The sequence below is a fragment of the Felis catus genome, chromosome C1, assembly GCF_018350175.1.
Source record: "Felis catus isolate Fca126 chromosome C1, F.catus_Fca126_mat1.0, whole genome shotgun sequence".
Taxonomy (NCBI): domain Eukaryota; kingdom Metazoa; phylum Chordata; class Mammalia; order Carnivora; family Felidae; genus Felis; species Felis catus.
Genome location: NC_058375.1, coordinates 3,543,395 through 3,562,105, shown reverse-complemented (window position 1 = coordinate 3,562,105; position 18,711 = coordinate 3,543,395). Strand labels below are relative to the sequence as shown.

The 18,711-nt window shown below is 52.9% G+C and overlaps 2 long non-coding RNA genes across 6 annotated transcripts in view; one reads left to right on the top strand and one right to left on the bottom strand.

Annotated features, from left to right (window-relative positions):
• Positions 1-14,098: 14,098 nt before the first annotated feature.
• The window catches only part of LOC123379452, a 4,760-nt gene continuing 147 nt past the window's right edge, over positions 14,099-18,711 (top strand). Inside the window, exons 1-4 of one of the 5 annotated variants that reach the window (XR_006583862.1) lie at positions 14,099-14,658; positions 15,192-15,357; positions 16,510-16,608; positions 17,095-18,281. This is a non-coding gene — a long non-coding RNA (uncharacterized LOC123379452). Of the gene's footprint in view, positions 14,659-15,191; positions 15,358-16,509; positions 18,282-18,711 lie in introns of all 5 variants that reach the window. The other 4 variants (XR_006583861.1, XR_006583859.1, XR_006583863.1 and 1 more) reach the window with 4 other exon arrangements.
• LOC109502048 overlaps positions 18,280-18,711 on the bottom strand; it is a 25,323-nt gene continuing 24,891 nt past the window's right edge. The window contains exon 4 of the long non-coding RNA XR_002160382.3: positions 18,280-18,524. This is a non-coding gene — a long non-coding RNA (uncharacterized LOC109502048). The remainder of the gene's footprint in view (positions 18,525-18,711) is intronic.

Sequence of the window (18,711 nt, the reverse complement as noted above, 5' to 3'; positions counted from 1 at the left end):
CTGATCCCAAGCACACTGTGTGGCACCAAAATTTACTCAAGAATCAAGAAGAAATAGAAAGCCTGAGGAGTCCTATAGCATGAAGAAAATGACCTCTTTCCCAAAGAAAGCACCAGGCCCAGATGGTTGTACGGATGAGTTTTACAAACTTTCAAAGAACTGATGATTCTAATTGTGTGCCACACAGCTGGAGCTGGAATATTGCCACTTGATTTTTCATGAACCATGTTTCCAAATTCTGCAAGCTTGAAGGTTGATTGGCATATGCGTTGGAAAAGCTGTGAAAGTTGTGGGATTCCTTGGGATTTTAGTGTTAAGAGAGGCCTTGTCTGCATTAGCTTTTCATTTATTAACAGTTACCAGTTAATGGAGATTCTTCATGCATTTATCTACAGCCCTATTTTACAGGAACAGAGGCATATTATACACATTATTCTGCACCTGCATTTTTTACTTTAGACCATATGTTTGGCATTGTTTTTGAGTGCCCTTTCTTTATTTATTCTTTAAAAAAAATCAGCTGCAAAGCATTCTGGGTTCTAATATAGACGGCTGTATTTTAAATAGCCCAGCTTCAGGGGCACCTGGATGCCTCTGCGGCTTGAGTGTCCAACCCTTGATTTCGCCTTAGGTCATTTATGATGCCAGGGTTGGGAGATCAAGCCCCATGCCAGGCTCTGCACTGAGCATGGAGCCTGCTTAAGATTCTCTCCCCCACCCGCCTCCCTTTCTCTCTCTCTCTCTCTCTCTCTCAAAAAAAACAAAAAAAACTAACATGGCTTCTGTTGAAGACCATGGAGGCAATCTCCAGATTTTTGTCCATTAAAGCAGTAGTATAATAATTAGAATTACTCATATGTAAGTTCAGACACGAGGAATGTATCAGCAGGGTAAGTTTCTGGAAGTGAAATTGCCGAATCAGATACATTCATTTGGAATTTTGGTAGATACTGTTCAATCACAATCAATAAAACTCTACCAATTCATAGTCCCAGCCACAGTTTTTGAGTACTGCTGTAACTACTCCAACAAGGTTTATCAAATTTTTGATCTTTGCCAAGCTGATGAGTGAAAAATGTTATCTCGTGATTTTGCTTTTCTCTTATTATGAGTGAGGTTGGTCATATTTCCATGTATTTAAGAGCCATTTAAGGCTCCTTTTCTGTGAACCATCATTTTCTATTGGGCTATTTTCTCTGGGACTTTTTTTCTTTCCAGATTTTTATAGAAACTCTATTTAATACAGAAATTAAGTCTACACATAAAGGAATTGGAAGTATTTTTGTGGTTTATCCTTAAGGAACAAAACAAAACAGAACAAAACAAAACAAAACAAGACAAAACAAAACTCTGTTTATGGTAGCTTTTACCCAGCAGAAAAGTTTAATCTTTATGTGGTTGATTTAGCATTTATTCTTTTTCTTTTTTTGAGGGGTGGGGGCAGAGAGAGGGAGAGAGAGAGTCTTAAATAGGTTCCATGCCCAGCGTTGAGCCCGAGTCAAGTCTCATTCTCCCAACCATGAGATCATGACCTGAGCCAAAATCAAGAGTTGAATCCTTAACTGACTGAGCCACCCAGGTGCCCGGTGTTTTAGCATTTATTCTTTTAAAAATTTTTTTAATGTGTATTCATTTTTGAGAGATGAAGAGAGACAGAGCATGAGTGGGGGAGGGGCAGAGAGAGAGGAGACACAGAATCCAAGGCTCCAGGCTCTGAACTGTCAGCAGAGAACCCAACGTGGGGCTTGAACCCACAGACCACGAGATGATGACCTGAGCCGAAGTCGGACACTTAACTGACTGAGCCACCCAGGTGCCCCTAGCATTTATTCTTTTGTAGTTCCTGGGTTTGTATCTTTGTTAGAAAGACCTTTCCTTGTTGTGAGTTTTGTTTGTTTGTTTGTTTGTTAAGCCACGGTTTCATCAATTCTTTAGGGCTTTCTTCCTTCCTTCTTTCCTTTCTTCCTCCCTCCTTCCCCTCTCCCTCTCTCCCTCACTGCCTTCCTTCCTTGTTCCCTTTTTTTTTTTTTTCTTTTTCCGTCATTTAAATCTTTGACTCATCTGTTACTTTCTTTGGTACAAAGTTTGAGGTAAGAACTCATCTTTCTTATTTTTTTTCAGATGGTTCCCGAGTTAGATTTCTATAATGCAAATTGGATAGAACTGTTCCCTACTGCAGATGTTTTGTCTACACCTCCTGCTACAGGGCATAAAGCTGATTCTGGCCCCCACCACCTTAGTTCTAGCTCGACCCTCACACTCCTGCTGCCTGAGAAGTAACACATGTGCTTCTATCAGTGTCTCTCCCACCTTTTCTTCTAGGTATTGGGACAAGGGAGGGGTTAGCAGAGAGCAGGGAAGGTGCATAAATCCACCAGGACACCAGACTCTTGGAATATTTATTTCCTATGTAGAGTATAGACTGTAGCTGCCATGGGGGACGTGTCTCTGAGGGGCTTGGCCAGGTGGCTTCTACCCCTCCTACCTCCCCGCCTTCCTGGAAGTGCTCTCTCTCTCTCTTTCTCTCTCTCTCTCTGGCTTCTGCGTGTTTTTTGTTCACTGCCAGGGCAGCACCACTAAACTTTGCCAAGAGCATCAGGGAAGTCATCCAGCTTCCTGACATTTACCAAGTGAAATGGCCCTCCTACCAAACCAAAACACCCACCAATTAGATTTCAAATTATCCTCGAAGCCCTCCATCAATGTCACCTAAGATCCGGCTCATTGGGATCAAGAGACTGGTGTCCATCCATTCATTCTCCTGCTCCTTGGATGCCGGCCTCGATGGCTGCTGATGTTCAGCGGCGCTTCCTGGTCCTGATGCCCTCTGTGCCCCTCCTCCCCGTATCCTAGCAACGCTTCCCAGCAGCCTCCCTCCATCACACGCTCAGGTGGTGTTTCTGGAGCAAGTCTCTGCCAGGGATTATCTTGGCGGAAGTGGGGGGGGGGGCGAGCATTTCCAGACTCCAGAGAGGCTGTATGAGCTGCAGAGGTCAGAGGAGCTGGGCTGCACCTCCTCGTGTCCTCTGGCCTGGATGCACCCCGAGTCACCTGCACCGGCAGCCAGCAGGGTACGGTGCATTCAGACAGAGCATTATTCCTCTTATCTCCTCAGCCTGGGTCACATTAATCATTTTCTCAGGGCCCCACAGATACGTCAGCTCAGGCTGGCTCACGCCTTTTCGAGCGCCAGACTTGGAGGCGTTGGGAGTGTGGGAGGTGGTGCTCAGCCGTCCTCTTCTCCAGACTCTCCCGCTGGCCGGCTGGGCACCCTTAGGCACGGACCTGACCTCTGTGCCTCAGTTTCCTCAATGTACACAATGAAGATGCTGTTAGCACCCCCGTATCAGGGGTGTCGTGACAGCTGAGTGATGTGATACGAAAAGGTGCTTAGGTTGCTTTCACATTAGCGATTACTCACCGTTCTCGCTGGTCCGACGTATCGACTAGAATTAGCTTCACCCAGTTATCTTCAGTGCTTTAGAGGAGCGCAGAGGGTCAGGGCTCCCCGGAGAGGGAAGGACACGCACATCTGCAAACGGTGAGTTTTGGGGTCGGGATGACCTGGGCTCAAATTCTGCCCTGCCACTCACCAGCTGAGTGACCCGGGACAGGTTACCTACCCTCTCTGAGCTTCAGTTTCTTTACAGGCAAAGAGGGGATTAAAATGCCTGCTTACAGGGTTCTTGTCAAGGTCAGAAAGTGCCCCGCCTGGGGCCGGGTACACAGGGAACACTCAAAAAGAAACAAAAAAGGCAGCTGCCTCCGCGAAGGCGTCCTCATCCCGGGCCCCCCTTGGAACGGCCCTCCTCTGCGGTTTGGGACTCACACGGACATCACCGCCCCCGAGTCGGTCCCGATTCCCACCGGTACCTCCCGGCATCTGGAACCAGCCCCTTGGATGCACCTGACCCCTAAATCCTTTCTTCTGGGGACCGCTGGGGAAACTGAGTCCCCCCCCCCAGAAGGGACTTCCTGACTTGGGGTCACTCTGGCTTTCATGGCTCTTCACGACCGACCGGCTGCTTCCTCCTGCACCGCTGGTTCCTCGGCTGCCCCGCAGGCAGAGCCACAGGGCTAGCCTGGCCCCTTTCTTCCCCAGTGTAGCCTGCTCACACCTCCGCACCCCTGCAGGCTCAGGTCTCTGGCTGGGAACGCTGTCCCCATCAACTGGAATGTCACACTTTCCCATGAGGCCCAACCCACATCCCCGCCTGCCTGGCCAGCCCCGACCCTCCTCCGCACCCCTCCGTTCCCTCTCCTCGAGAGGCACCTGGACACTGTGTCGGGGGTGGGACCCCCGTGCTGAGTGCATTTCCTGCGTTATTCCAGACTCACCCCTGCCCTGCTTTACCAAAGAGGACACGGGGGTCACAGTTCAGCTGTGCAGCTAGACTCAAGTCTCTTGTGACACCAACGTCATGCCACTGGTAACGATCCCAGGGGCTGGCCTGGTTTACCCCTGCAGCCCGACCCCACCCATCCTGTCTTGCCTCCTCTGAGAGCCGGTGGGGGCAGCAGGGAGGCCCTGCTCGGTGTCCTCCATGGGGACACGGTTTCCAGGGTGGCATGTGGTGGCATCTGGGCCTCAGACTTCAATCACTCGTGCCATTTCTCCTGCTTGAACCCACCAAGGCTCCCAGTTTGCACCCCCGAGCCTACCCAGCTTTGTGGCTCCTGACCTTCAGCTGGGGGTGAGCCGGCACGTGTGGTGGCTTCTCCAGGCTGGCTGAGAACCCTGTGACGGGAAAGGTGACCCCTCCAGCCTTCCCATCTCCCCCCGGGCCGAGCTGGCTGCCAGATTAATGGTGTGTGTGCAGAGCAGAGATATGCATCACTCACCCAACGCAGCCAGTTCCCGCCTCTGTCAGAGACAAATGTCCCTCTCTCAGGCTCCCGGAGCGCAGAGCCTCAGCTCCAGCGGAACACAGGGACCCCTAAGTCTTTGGGTCCCACACGGATGCCTCTCCCCCTCCCGGCCGAGTCTTGAAGGCACGTATCAGCCCTGCCATCCGTCCTTCCTAAAGCCAATTACATCCGGCCAAACAAACCCCAGCCTCCAGCTCGGGTTAATTACTGACTTCTCCAGGCATGAAGACGTTTTTCTATTTTTTACCGCCTGGATGCTCTGGAGGGTTTATTGATTATCTGATTCATCCGGACTGAAGATACAGCTTCAGCCTGCAGCAAAGCGAGGAAGGCAGCAGCCGAGTTTGGGTTGAGGGCACTGTCCCCTCAGCCAGCCCTGTGGCCCATCAGGTCGTCACTCTCTTGCTCAGGAGAGGCGGGCGGGTGCAGAAGCATCATGCAGGGGCAGGGGTGGGGCTCCTGGGGCACATCCTGCTCTGCCCCTTGCTGGTAGAGTAGCCTTGGAGGTTGGCCTCACGTCTCCCAGGTGCCATGGCTTCCCAGCTGTAACTTCCAGTGGAGTGACAGGTGGCACTAAGGCCCGTCACTGTCCTGGGTACCTTCCATGTGTTTACTCAGATAACCCTCACAAGCCCCTCATGGGGGAGAATGTGTCATCATCCTCACCTTACGGAGAAAGAAACTGAGGTTCTGGGAGGACCCCTGCTCAGAGGCGTAAGGTTAGCACCTACCTTCTGGGTGATGGTGAATTAAGTGAGCGTCACGACCCAAGCACTTAACCTGTGCCTGGCGTGTGTAAGCGTGCTGCTGCGAGTCCAACTGAGGTTCTGGGGCAAGCCGCGTGTCTGCATCTCACAGAGGCTCAGAGGGGGGGCCGGGCCTTACCGGAAGACGCCAGGACTGCAGGCACCTGGTCCACCGTCAAAGTCATGCTTTAGGTGAGGGTCTTCCCCCGGGAGTGTCACTCGGGTTCCATCCTCCTTGCCTTCTTTGCTAGAACCCTAGTCAGGCACAATCTGTACTGGCTGACTGATGGCATCCGGGGAGCGCTGGCTGATTTGGAGGGAGGTCTGTCTCCAGTGAGATGCCCCAGGGCTCTGGAGTTGGCACTGATCTGAGACAGATCTTCTTTGGCGACTTGGTGGTCAAATACCAGTGCGCATCCTTAGAGCTCTAAGAGCTGGAGCCTGGTCTAAACGTTCCATATTTGACGAACCTCCCCCCTGCCAGCCCTTCACACAACCCTATGAAGAAGGGTCAACATCCCCCTTTACAGCCAGGAAAACTGAGGCACAGAAACCCCCAGTAACTCGCTTAGGCCCACACATCTCCTCACACGTGTGTCAGACACGCAGGCGGTCTGGCCCGAGCCCACGTTCGCAGCCCACCCCCCCCCCTCCCCCAACGGCCTCCTGGGATAGCTCAGAGCAGGGAGAGAATTTCAGGTGACAGAACCAGGATTTAAAGCAGCTCTGGCAGTCTCAAGTGATAGAATCGATTCTAACGGGATGAGACTTAACAGGGTAACGTGGAAGGTTGTGAGCCCGGGTCCCCGAGCCAGCAGCCCGCTACACAGCAGAGACTCTGTGTGCCAGCCGGGAGCGCCCAGGAGCCGGTGTGAACGCCCGGGGAGCTGGCAATGCCTGTCCCAACGCCATGCAGTGTTAGTGGCGTTCGTAGGACCTCGTCCAGAGGAAGGGAGACCAATAACCTGAGTCCTCCCTGAACCGGTCAGGCCATCCGCGGAAAGGGAGGTGGATGGAACTAGGTTGTGTCCGGAGGGTTCCAGCCAGGGCGGACAGGGCGCGGGGAAGAAGCAGTTCGGATAAACTCACGGGAGGTCCCGGCAAAAGGCTTCTCACGAGCTTCGTAACCTTAGACCAGGGATTGACAAATTACAGCCGTAGGCCCAGATCTGACCCACTGGTTTTTGTAAATAAAGTTTTATCGGAACGCAGCCTGTTCCATTCATCAGCGTGTGGTCTCCTCCGGCTTTTAAGCTGCGAGGGCAGATTTGGTTCATTGCAACAGACGTGGCGTGTCCTGTAAAGTCTAACACGTTTACTATCCGGTCTGTCCCGGACACACTTGTTTGCCGGGCCCTGGGAACACGGATCAGTCCGCTGCGTGAGCGTTCCAAGCCCTCCTTGCCCCAGAGCCTTCGAGGAGCCACTTCGGGGAGGCCTTGGATTCTCGAGCCCTGCTCCCCACCTGGCTGGTCCGGCTGTGAGTCAAACAGCCGCTTCCTCCAAGGCGCCGTCCTCGTGGTCACTGGGCCTGCCTGTCGCCTCATCCTTTTCTTGCACTTGTATGTGTGAGCACACGCTGACGCAGTTTCCGCTTGTCTGTCGGCGTGCACACCGAGAGCCCCGCACGTGTGTCCGCTCCCAGGCCAATCCCTGTGCGCGGCCTGGGTCCCGGCGGTCCTGACTTCCCGTGGCTGATGGGTGGAGGCTGAGTGGCACCCTCTTTGCCCGTCCCCACCCCCCCGCCCCAGCCTTCTTTCCCGGGATGCTCCATAGGCACCTCAGACTCACCACGTCCCCAAGTGACCTCACTGCTGCCGTATCAGCCGCTCTGTGCCAACAAGCTCCTTCCAGCTCCCAGGCTTGGACCTTTTGGGCTGGGGCCTTTTGGGCTGCACACTGTGATGTCAGGGACAGTCCCTAAGATCACCCTCACGTCTGACGTTCGGTAGCTCGTTGGGCCTGGCGGGCGTCTCTAAAAGCTGTTCTACTCTTGGATATGCTTTATAACAGCAAAAAGATGCAGATCAAAATCAGCCCAGGGAAGGGATGCATGGGCCCAAGTACAGCGAAGTTCCAGAAGCTTCCATTGGAGGTGTGGATAGTGCTAAATCCTCCCAGGCGAGACATGATGTGAAACCGTAAGACATGGGTATTGCTGACCCATGAAACTCTCCCGAACCTTGGTGCCCAGTGTCCCTTTTGAGGTCCACCCAGTGAACTAGACCTGATTGGTCACCCATGTGGTTGACTTTGGGCTCCAGCCCCTGGTGAGGTTGAGCTGATACCCCACAACCCAAAGCTGCCACCCTAAAGCACATCATTAGACCACCTGGTGGTCAAGGCCCCCACATAGTCAAGAACATTCTTATCTTAGGGGTCACCTCCCAGGAGCCGAAGGCAAAGGTCAGACTCTTTCTGGGCCGGGTTAGAGGCTTCACACACCTCACACCTTCCAGCTCTAGCTCATCCCCCACCCGCCATCTTGTTGATTCTGTCTTCGTCTGTCTCCTGGTCCAGCCCCTCCATCAAGCTTTCCCACTTCTGCTTGACCAGAACCTTCATCCCTCCTGTTTGGGGCTCCTGCAGCAGCCTGCTAATCTCTAAGCCTCCTCCTCTTCCCGACTCCACCCTGTAAGCCGTGGAGCTCCACTGGGTGTGCCGTTCCCGTGGGCCATGCTGGTCCCCAGTGGCCCCTGGGCTGCCCTGTCCATCTTTCCCAGCTGGCCGGGACTACCTTTACACCAGTGCCTCCCGACCAGTGTGGACCTGCCCCCTTCTCCTCCTCTTCACACTGTCTTATCAAGGTCTGCAGCCCAGTATGCGTTTGCAAATGATGCCCGCTCTGCACGGTTAGACTGAGGGCTCATGCAGAGTCAGTGCTTCGGGGGCCACAGCATCCTCTCACTGGGTCAGAGGCCCCAGGAGGCAGGGACATTGCTGTTGCTCGCTGTGGTTCGCGGGGCTGGGGGAGGTCCTGGAGCAGCAGGGGGGCTCTGTGAGGCCGATGCATCAGTGAGGGGAGTCAGCAGGGCACAGCTATGCACCCCGGGACACACAGCCCAGGAGCCAGCCCCGAGCTGGGTGGGCAGCACTCTGGGGGGAGCGGTCTTACAGCGGGACCTGCACGTGGCGGTGGGGGGGGGGGCTTGGCACCTCTCTCCTTGCCCTCCCTGCTCCAGCTGGCTCCTGTGACCTCTCCAGAACCCTTGGCTCAAACTCTGGCCCTGAAAGTCGCCAGTACACTGTCAGCTGTGTTAAGGAGGGCACACATCCATCACAACGCAAGTGGTTCCAATTTACTTTCAAAATGTGCCCCACAGTTCCTGGAAGCAGGAAGACAGGTGGTGACGGGGCAGGGTATGACACCTGGGCTGGCAGCGGTGGCCGAGGGAAGGAGGGTGGTCCAGGAATCTGGACTTTCTCAAGCCGTTGTCCAAGGACACATTTCACAGCAGAGGAAACAACTGTGGCTCTTACGTGTACAAAAAGCGAGTGACCTCATCCTTAGGATCGAAACCTCTTTGGAATGAGCATGTTTTAATCTATTGGATTGACAAAGACGGTAAGCAGACAGTCATTTTTGTGGTGGGAATGTAAATTGGAATAGCCTTTTTTGAGGGGAGGACAATTTACTGACATCTGTCCAAACTTACGATGCACACAGCCTTTGCTTCATCAAGTCCAAGCACGGGGTTTGATCTTACAGACATATTTGCACACGTGCACAAAGACGTGTGTGTGAGAATATCCACTGGAGGAAAGAAATGGAAAGATCCGAATGTCCACCAGCAGGGGCTGGATACATGCGTTAGGGTGCGTCCTTGCAGTGGAACCTTCTGGAGCCTTTGAAGAAGGAGGCGGAGCTGGGCACATGCGCCCGGTACGGTCTTCAGGGCCTACCCCGAGAAAGCTACACAGCTCACACGCCGTGTGCTCAGATGTGCTGCTTGCGCTGAGAAGGGACACGTGTGCACGCTTATGTGCGTATGGGGCACAACTTGTCTAGAGTAACGCACGAGAAATCTCCTCGTCACGTTTAACCTTCGGTATACCCCGTGCGTATATCACCTGTTCAAAATCGGCGACAAAACCAGCCACGCTTCTCGGTGACAACCCCCCGCCTAAGGGCCTTCCTGGTTGAAGGCTGTTCCCTCTCTCCAGGCTCAGCAGCCGAGAGGCTGCTGCTCACACTTTACTATGCGGTTTGCCATATGCAAATAACCAGATCTCTTCCCTTTAATTTAATTTAATTTCTTTTTACTTTTACTATTTTTTTAATGTCTATTCATATTTGAGACAGAGAGGGAGGAAAAATATGGTGCGAGCAGGGGAGGGGCGGAGAGAGAGGGAGACACAGAATCCGAAGCAGGGTCCTGACTCTGAGCTGTCAGCGCGGAGCCTGATGCAGGGCTTGGATTCATAAACTGTGAGATCGTGACCTGAGCCGAAGCAAAACGCTTAAGCGACTGAGCCCCCCAGGCACCCCTCTTTCCTTTAATTTTAAAGGGTTTCCACGTGAAGCGTGGGGCTCTGTTCCTTCCCTCCCCAGGGGTACTTCACAGAAGGATGGGGACTCGTGTGCTGTGTTGACTGCTCTGTCTGCAAGGCCGTGGAGCACTCCCAACCCCGAGCAGGGACCCCACGAAGACTTGGGAGTCTGTAATGCGTTCCCCTAGGCAGTGCCTCTTACTCCTGACCACCCCCGTCCTCGCTGAGGGTCGAACACCTCCTCCCATCCCCTGAGACCCTCGTCTGGGCCTTTGGAGCAGAGCCACCCGGACCAACGAGACGTTGGCTGAGGTCCCAGCTGAGAATAGGGGAAATCTGAACAGAAACAGACGAACTAGCCAGATAAGAGCCCGGCCACGAGCTTTAACAAGCATCTGGGAGGTGAAATCCCTTTCCTGACATGCGATATTTAAACGAGCCCTGAGAAACTCTGCTCCAGATCACAAGCCTTCCAGCAATTTGCTTCGTTAAGCTTGTTACAGCGGTGACAGGAGAAGCTGGCTCAGATGGCAGATGGGGGCCCGCGGTGCAGAGCCCGTGCCCTCGTGTTCTGCGGGAGCTGCATGCGGGGGCGACCAGCCTGTGGTCCTGCTCCCGTGGCCTCCACCTGGGGAGTCTCCCACTTGCCCCCGGGAGCCGTGTGTGCGGGGGGAGGTTCTCTGGCACGTCCGTTATCATCCCCTGATGTGAGATACGTTAGCTCATTTTTGTAGAGCTTCCGATGCCCATCAAAACAAATGTTTTCAATAGTGAACTTCACCCTGCAAGTTAGAAATGATTTCCCCCTGGATGTGACTTGCCCAGGGGAAATGTCTTAGCTGCCGCTGAGCCCCAGGAGGTGTCGGGGTGGGGGAGTCGTTTTCTGGTTGGCTGGGCCAGCTGTCGGTCAGCTGGGGTCCCCAGGACGCCCTTGGAGGCACCTGCACTTGGATTCTGAAATAACAGAGGACAGCGCTCACCACGGGGCCTTGTTTGGTTTTCTGGGTCCCGGGAAGGGGCTTTGAGCTCTCTGTTGAGAACGTGCCTTGTTATATCTCGAGGCTGCTTCTGTGTCGGTCGAAGCCCAGCCCCGAGTGGACAGTTGTTTGAACCCGGGACCCTCGTGGCAAATGTAAGCATCTCAGAGTACATCCTGTAGCCCACCTGGAACATCCCCTCCTGAGGTCAGGCCCCTTGTGGGGAACCCACTACCTTCTGTGTTTCTTTGCAGGCTAAGAGGACTTTCGGTGATTTACTACAAGGAAGGAGAAAAGGGATTTTTATCAGGATGAAAGTTGTGCTCCTGACGCGGCTGGGCAGCCTCCACCTGCCCCACATGCGTTCGCCTACCTGGGCGTCGGTTCAGCGTTCTGGACGAAAGTCCGTCAGTCAGGCCCCGCTCTACTCTCTCAGCCTGGCTTGTGCTTCTCACAGGACTGATCCCAAATCACACGGATACTTGTGGGTTTGCTTCCTGCCCTTGCTGTGGGGTCTGGGAGCACTCCCCCGCTGCCCGCCCCCGCGGCCCCCAGCGAACGCAGCGCCTGGCACGCAGTAGATGCCCGGGGACACGGACTGAATGAGCCGATTGCGTTTCTGTCTTAGGGCTGTCATAACAAATAACCGTGGACAGGGATGTATTTTCTCACGGTTCCGGAGGTCAGAAGTTTGACATCAAAGTGTGGGCAGAGTCATCCTCTACCGGACGGTCCCCGGGGAGGATCCTCCTCCCTTTTCCCGCTTCTGTTGTCGCCGGTGTTCCTGGGCTGGCGGAGGCACCACCGGCCCCCTCTGTGCTCACAGGCCCTCCTCCCCCTGTGGTGTCTCTGTCGGTGTGCAAGCCTCCCTCTTCTCACAGGCACACCCATCATTGGATTGGGGCCCAACCTCATCGAGTACAACCTCACTGCAACTTGATGGCATCTGCAAAGACCCTACATGGGGGTCGGGGGTTAGGATTTGGACAAATCCTTCCGGGGCGGGGGGACGCAGTTCAGCCCCTGATACTGACAGGTGCAGAAGTGGCAAGAAGAGGGAAGCCTGGCTCTGCAGCCGGGTGGCTGCAGGATTTCGAGAGGAAGGAGTGGGTGGTAGGCGGCACGCAGGGCCCACCCTGGGCTTCCTGCTGCCATCGCCGCGGCTGGGGGATGACGACAGTGAGGACATCCAGTGTCGGCCGAGTGGCGCCCCTGTCAGGCACGGAGCTGCACGTTTTATGGGGTCTTCTCAGCTGATCCCCATGGTGGCTCTACAGTGGAGTCACTCGCATGCACCTGCTTTCTTATCCGAAGCACGTTAGAGAGAGTCTCTGCTCTCTGCCGTGAATGCCGCCACCGTCATTTCCAAAGCCTCCAGTCCAGGAAAACCATTGTGGAGTTTCCTTTCTGTGCCCGGTCCCTTCTCAAATCATCGCCACCTTCCCCCTCAGTGCACTGCCTCCTCATAAATCTTGTAGCCCTCAAATTACATTTCTGTCATTCGCCCATTCATTTTCGTACCTGCCGATAAAGGAAAGGTCAGCGTCGGTAATCCCAGATTTCAGAAGCATTTATTCATTGCTGATAAATAGAAATCCTTTCTCTGAAAAGGCGAAATGATAGCATTAAAATTAGAAAAAAATGTTGTCGGAATATTTTTGAGAGCGCCGTAACCTTTCTGTCTGACCTGCTCTCTGGTGAGCGAATCAAATGACACAATTATGTCTTCCTTGAACTTTAGCAGCTTTGAGTCTTAATGCGGTAGGTTTGGCTTAACGTAAAGAATGGCCTTATGATGGTTAGTGTTCCCCGGATGGAGTGAGTGTCCTGGGGAGGCAGTACATCCCTCCCACAGGAGCTGGAGATTCGCAGCTCTGGGAATGAGTGGGAAGGTGACAGAGGAAGGGGCAGCAGGCGAGACCCTAAATGTCCACAAAATAGCCACGAGGGTTTACTTTAGTCCCAGCCATCAGCAGATCAGCCCACTAATTGCGTTGACCTACTAATTCTTTCATTCCTTTGACTAACTGCACTTCCAGAATACTCTCTTTTTTAGCTTTAGTGAGGTATATGTGATATGCAAAAATCTGCCCACTATTAGGATTCACATGTTGATGTGTTTGGACACGTGCAAACACCTGTGATGCTATCAAGGTGCTAAACCTGTCTATCCATCACCTCCCAAAGTGTCCTTGTGTTCTTTGGTGTGCGTATGGTTTTGAAAAGAATATAACATGAGGTTTACCCTGTTAATGTATTTTATTTATGTATGTATGTATGCGTTTTAAAGTTTATTTTGAGAGAGAGAGAGTTTGAGCAGGGGAGGGGCAGAGAGAGAGAGAGAGAGAGAGAGAGAGAGAGAGAATCTCAGGCAGGCTCTGAGCTGTCAGTTCAGAGCCTGATGTGGGGCTCGATCTTCTGAATCATGAGATCATGACCTGAGCTGAAACCAAGAGTTGGATGCTCAACCCACTGATCCATCCATGCACCCCTTATTTTTATTTTATTTTATTTTATTTTATTTTATTTTATTTTATTTTACTTTACTTTATTTTGTTTTACTTTATTTTGTTTTATTTTATTGACACAGAGAGAGAGTGTGGTAGGGGAGAGGGGCAGAGAAAGAGAGAGAATCCCAAGCCGGCTCTATGCTCAGTGCAGAGCTAATGCAGGGCTCGATCCCACAACCCTGGGATCATGACTTGGGTACTGAAATCAAGAGTCGGATGCTCAACTGACTGAGCCCCCCAGGGGCCCTCCCCCCAAATGTATTTTAAGACACATGGTACCGTATTGTTAACTGTAGGTATTCCGTGTGCCAAGCGTGGGGCTAAGTGATGGGACTGCAAACATGGTCTCAGCTCTCAAGAGGCTTCTGGAATCATAGGTGCATGATTGGAGTCCATAAGGAAGCGTGGAGCTGTGGGTCAGCGGTATCCCTCTGACCCTGTCTGGGGGGCGTAGCTTATCTAACAGATGCAGCAACCCTCACTGATAAAGTGACTGTCACCGACCCGGTAACCCCCACCGATGCTTTGGGCTCTTGGGTCTTTCTCTGTCTCAGCTCCAGCACCTACAGATGGCATGAAGGGGCCTTGCAGAAATGGAATCAGGGCCCAGACCTGTTCAGACTCCTTAGGGATGATGAGGTCACAAATGGCCAGTCCCCGCCCACGGATGGGGTCCCTGCTGCATTGCTTTCACCATATTTCTTAAAATGCAAGCATATCCTTCCCCTACTGTCTACCTGGAGAACAGATTTCTTTCTGACAGTGTCTGATGTGTGCATTTTACACCCTGTGTCACACTGGCAGCTTTCCAGGCCTGTGATCTCAGGGGATGTTTGAGGCCCAGGAGAGGCCAGTGGTCTCTGTTCCCTTTGCAGTCTGGAACTGGAAGGGATTACTGAGGTGGGGAAGGCTGAGAGCTGCTGTTACCATGGACACGGTGGCCGTGGGGACCGGAAACCACCGACTAGCCACAGAGAAGAGCCGTGAACTCCATTGTCACGGGTGCCATGGGGGACCCTGGGTGGAGGGGCATGAGCTGGGGCCCCAGGCAGCTTCGAGAAGGAGGTAAAAGGAACCGAGGGCTTGGAGACAGGGGCCCCGGAGTCCTGCCCAGGGCCACACTGAGTGGGCTATGTTATTGCGGAGCCCAGAAAGGGCCTGGGGGCTGTCACACGGGGCTTCTCCAACACTGTGGTCTGGGTGGTGTTACCTTGATGTGAACTCCCAGGATACCTTTGAAAGAAGGGGAGGAAGAAATTGCCCGAGTTGCCTGATTGAGGAACGTGGGGACGTGGGGGTCCTCCAACCCCATGTCGACAGTGGAGGATTCTTGTCCCTGCCGTCCTTCAAGAGCTGAGAGGCCCTCAGGGGGGTGGATCACTTGGAGGTCATCGTAACCACCCGTACCTGAGAGGGTCTCACATCACTGGAGCAGTGGGTGGTGAGGGGTGGGGTGGCGCAGGTGGGTTTCTGGGGTCCGCTCAGGGGTCCGAGGAGTCTAGCATCAGCCTTCATCCCCCTCGCCTCATCTCGTGCTAAGTAGTCTTGGGAGGAAGCCTGGTTCGCCGGGGTTATGTGTAGATTTATTCACATCCAAGGCTGTTGAGGCATTCTGTGGGTGGAGTCATTCATCCAGCACACACGTTGGGCTTCTGCTCCGTGGAGGTGCCATGGGAGGCTGGCTGTGCCGTGGACACTGACAGGGGAGCAGGTCCTCCTGGGTGTCTGTGTGAACACACCCACGATGATGAACAGGTGTCACAGGTGAGGGTCTTTATGGTGACGGAACTGTCCTGTATCTGCACTGTGGTGGCCACAGGGGTCTGCACATGTGGTGAAATTGTGTACAACCACATATACGCGCACAGAGAGACACAGGCACACACGCATGCACAGGGACACGCACGCGCACAGATGCACGCACGTATATGCACACACACATACTCATATGCAGACATATACTCTCCATCACACACACAGACACACACACGAGCGTATGGAGAAGCCGGTGAAATCTTCTCATGCCTGTAGATCACAGCAGTGTTAATTTCTGCATCGGGTTTTCTACTATGGTTGTGTAAGATGTTGTCATCGGAGGGAACTGGGGCCAGGGTCTGTTGGAACCTGTGTGTTGTTTCTGCAAACTGCTGTGGGCTTGTAATTATGTCACACGTGAGTATAATAGTTCGACATTTAACACCTTCTTTAACATTTAATAAATGTCTCTTAATTCACTCTAATTTATATTAAAAATAAATTAAGTTAAATTTAATAAATTTATATAAATATAAATAGCGATCAACAAATGCCTGCACTGGTGGCTTAAATATTTAAAGCACATTCTAGTAAAGTTTTTAGATGATTTCTGTTCCCTAATTATGAAAAAAATAAATGAGCAAGGGAGCACAAAATCAACCAGAGAATGGCAGGTTTCCATGAGCACAAAGGAGCAGGTCACTAGGTGCTGGATGGATGAGGCAGGAAGGTGTAATCAGGGCTGTCTCACACCAGGCGTAGAGGGGAGGCGGGCTGGGGCATGTTCCGTCTCCACCTCCATCTCTAATTATATCTCTATAGCATGGTCCTTTCAGCTGTAAATTCAAATTCGGGGGAGCCCGCTCACCTTCCCTTTGGGGGTGGCAGGGTGCAAGCACCCCCAGATGGCAGGTCCGCGAGGCCGGCCCGCGCCCCGCCACCCATCGCTGCCAGGCCACAGAGCGGGCGGGGGAGGTGGTGAGCACCTGTTCCGGGGCCGCCCGACTTCCTCCGCTGCCTCAGCTTTCTCAGGGCGTGCAGTACCCGCCATAAGGGGAACATAAAGATCACTTGGGATAGCCATTTAAAAAAAGTGATGAAACCACCTATAAACCAGCAAATTATACAGGGGAGGCATTTTATGTCTTGTTTTCTTTACAGCCTTTCGGAAAGGGAACATAAAAGTCACTGGAAAGTTCCGGCTCCTGCCACCGTCGGGCCTCTTTTGAGGCTCCACGCACGACTCATTTGTCACCAGAGGTCTCTGCCTCCGTGCTGGCACCGGGAGGGACAGACTGGGGGCTGCCTTTAGGATTCTGTTATCAAGAGGAAGTAAATGTGTCCCCTGTGTCAGGAGATTTCCTGGGCATGGAGTAAGAGGTCCGAGGGCGGGAGGAGTCAGAGAACAAAAGGCACTTCTTCAAGCCTCAGGCTCAGTCCTTATCTGCAGCCTCCAAGTGTTCCCTCGGTGGCAGTACCTTTGGTACCCTCCCCATCTGCGGGTGGAGACGGTGACGGACAGCAGCCTCTGGTCTCTGCAGCTGCCGCATGGGAGGTGCCTTCCAGAAGGATGAAGAGTCATTCTTTCTAGGGATGAGGTTCAGGGTGGGGTGCAGGGGCTTGAAGGTTTCGGGTAAGATTGAGGACCCTTCACCAAGTGGCCTTGGGCCCCTGGAAGTCACTTATGCCTCTGGGCCTTGCTTTTATCACCAGTAGAATGAGCAAATAGCACATTTGTCCCGATAGAGTTGATCTGAAGAACAATGGACCTGTGCACGACGCTTTGAATCGGGCAGGAAGAACCCTCTAGAGCCTCGCTGGAGCAGATTCGTGTCTCCGGCTCTTGCCCAATCACATCCTGGCACATAGACAGCTCTTGGTAACGCGACGAATCGTGGGGAATGCGGGAGGCTCCAGAGAATCAGAGATAAGGACACATTCCAATTTCAAAATGGGGAGACAGGCAGATTCTAGAAACTCTCCAAACCAGAAAGCGTTTGGGTGGCCAGAATCTGGGAACTCACAGGCTCACTGTATTCCATACTGGTTAGACTTACTTGGGATGCCTTTAATGTTTGATCACACATGTAAAACCATCATTTATAAATCTAAACAGATTCTGGAGAGGGTTGAAGCAACAAGCAGTGTTTATGCTGGAGTGGAAAAGTTGAGTAGTTGGCATGGTAGCTGCCTTTGGATGTGGGATAGATATTTCTATGAATGGGAAAAAACTCATTTCTCTGTGCGACCTTGAGGGAAGAATTGACATTGTGGAGAAATAGGTTTTCAACTGATAAAAGAAAGGAGCTTCTAAAAGTCTGAGCTCTTCAAAGTTGCAATAGGCCACCCAGCCAGGCAGCGAACAGCCTGTTCCTGGGGCCGCCTCGTTGAGGCTGGGCTTCCATAGGTATGACTCATGCAGATAGATCCTTGATGGGCTGAGTACCCAAGTTACTCAGAAATGGTACTTGGATTAAATGGTACCCAAGTTACTCAGAAAGAGCTGAGGTCTTGGACAGTTAGCACAGGAAATTTTTGGTGTCAGATTTTTTTTTTTTTTAAGGGCAGCCTTCTAGCATTTTCCCAACGGGAATCCAGTGTGTGCTTCCAGCATGTGCCTTTCTGCCTGCTGGTCATTACTGTCCTGTCTCATTTTATCAGGACTCCAAAGGATGATGCTCATGTGGTGACGAGGCTTGGCAGTTAGCCAGGCGCTCTCTCCCCGGGGAGCAGGCGCTGGCCTTCGCAGACCCACAGCCCCCATCTGGAGTCTACGACACCTGCCTTCATGGCGGGGCTGGAGCTGAGCCTCAGAGAAGCTGCCCGTGTTCTGTTTGCAGCCCTGAATGTACCGCTTTGTAAAGTTCAGCAAGTCCAGGGGCCAATCCTACAATCTTGGTCCTGAGTCGTGTCTGGAGCATTTTGCCCCACATGTAAGTACCACTCTCCACCAGGAGGGCAGGGAGAGAGAGATTGAGAGAGAGAGAGGGTGGGGGGGAGAGAAGGGAACCCTGTCGTGTCCCGTGAACGATGCCACTTCCTGTTGTAGCTGTGGGTTTTGCATTCAGAAAGCCAACCTGATCTGAGCTGTTATGTGATGGACGGATCACTCTGGAGAGGTTCAAACTGCTCATAGCAGAAAGGATAACGATGGGAAAACCAGGCGCCATTTGTACCTGGAAGAAGAAGCCAGTGCTCTCTCCCTGGTCCTGGCACTGGAGCTTGCTTCCTGCTCTCCAGCCCCCTGCACCCCCCTTGTCATTGCTGGCACCTTCCAGCCTGTTCCGCTGTCTGCAGACAGCAGATTTCCTCTAGGCCGCCTCTGGCCCTATTTTGTCCCCATCTGCTTTATCTTTTGCTTTC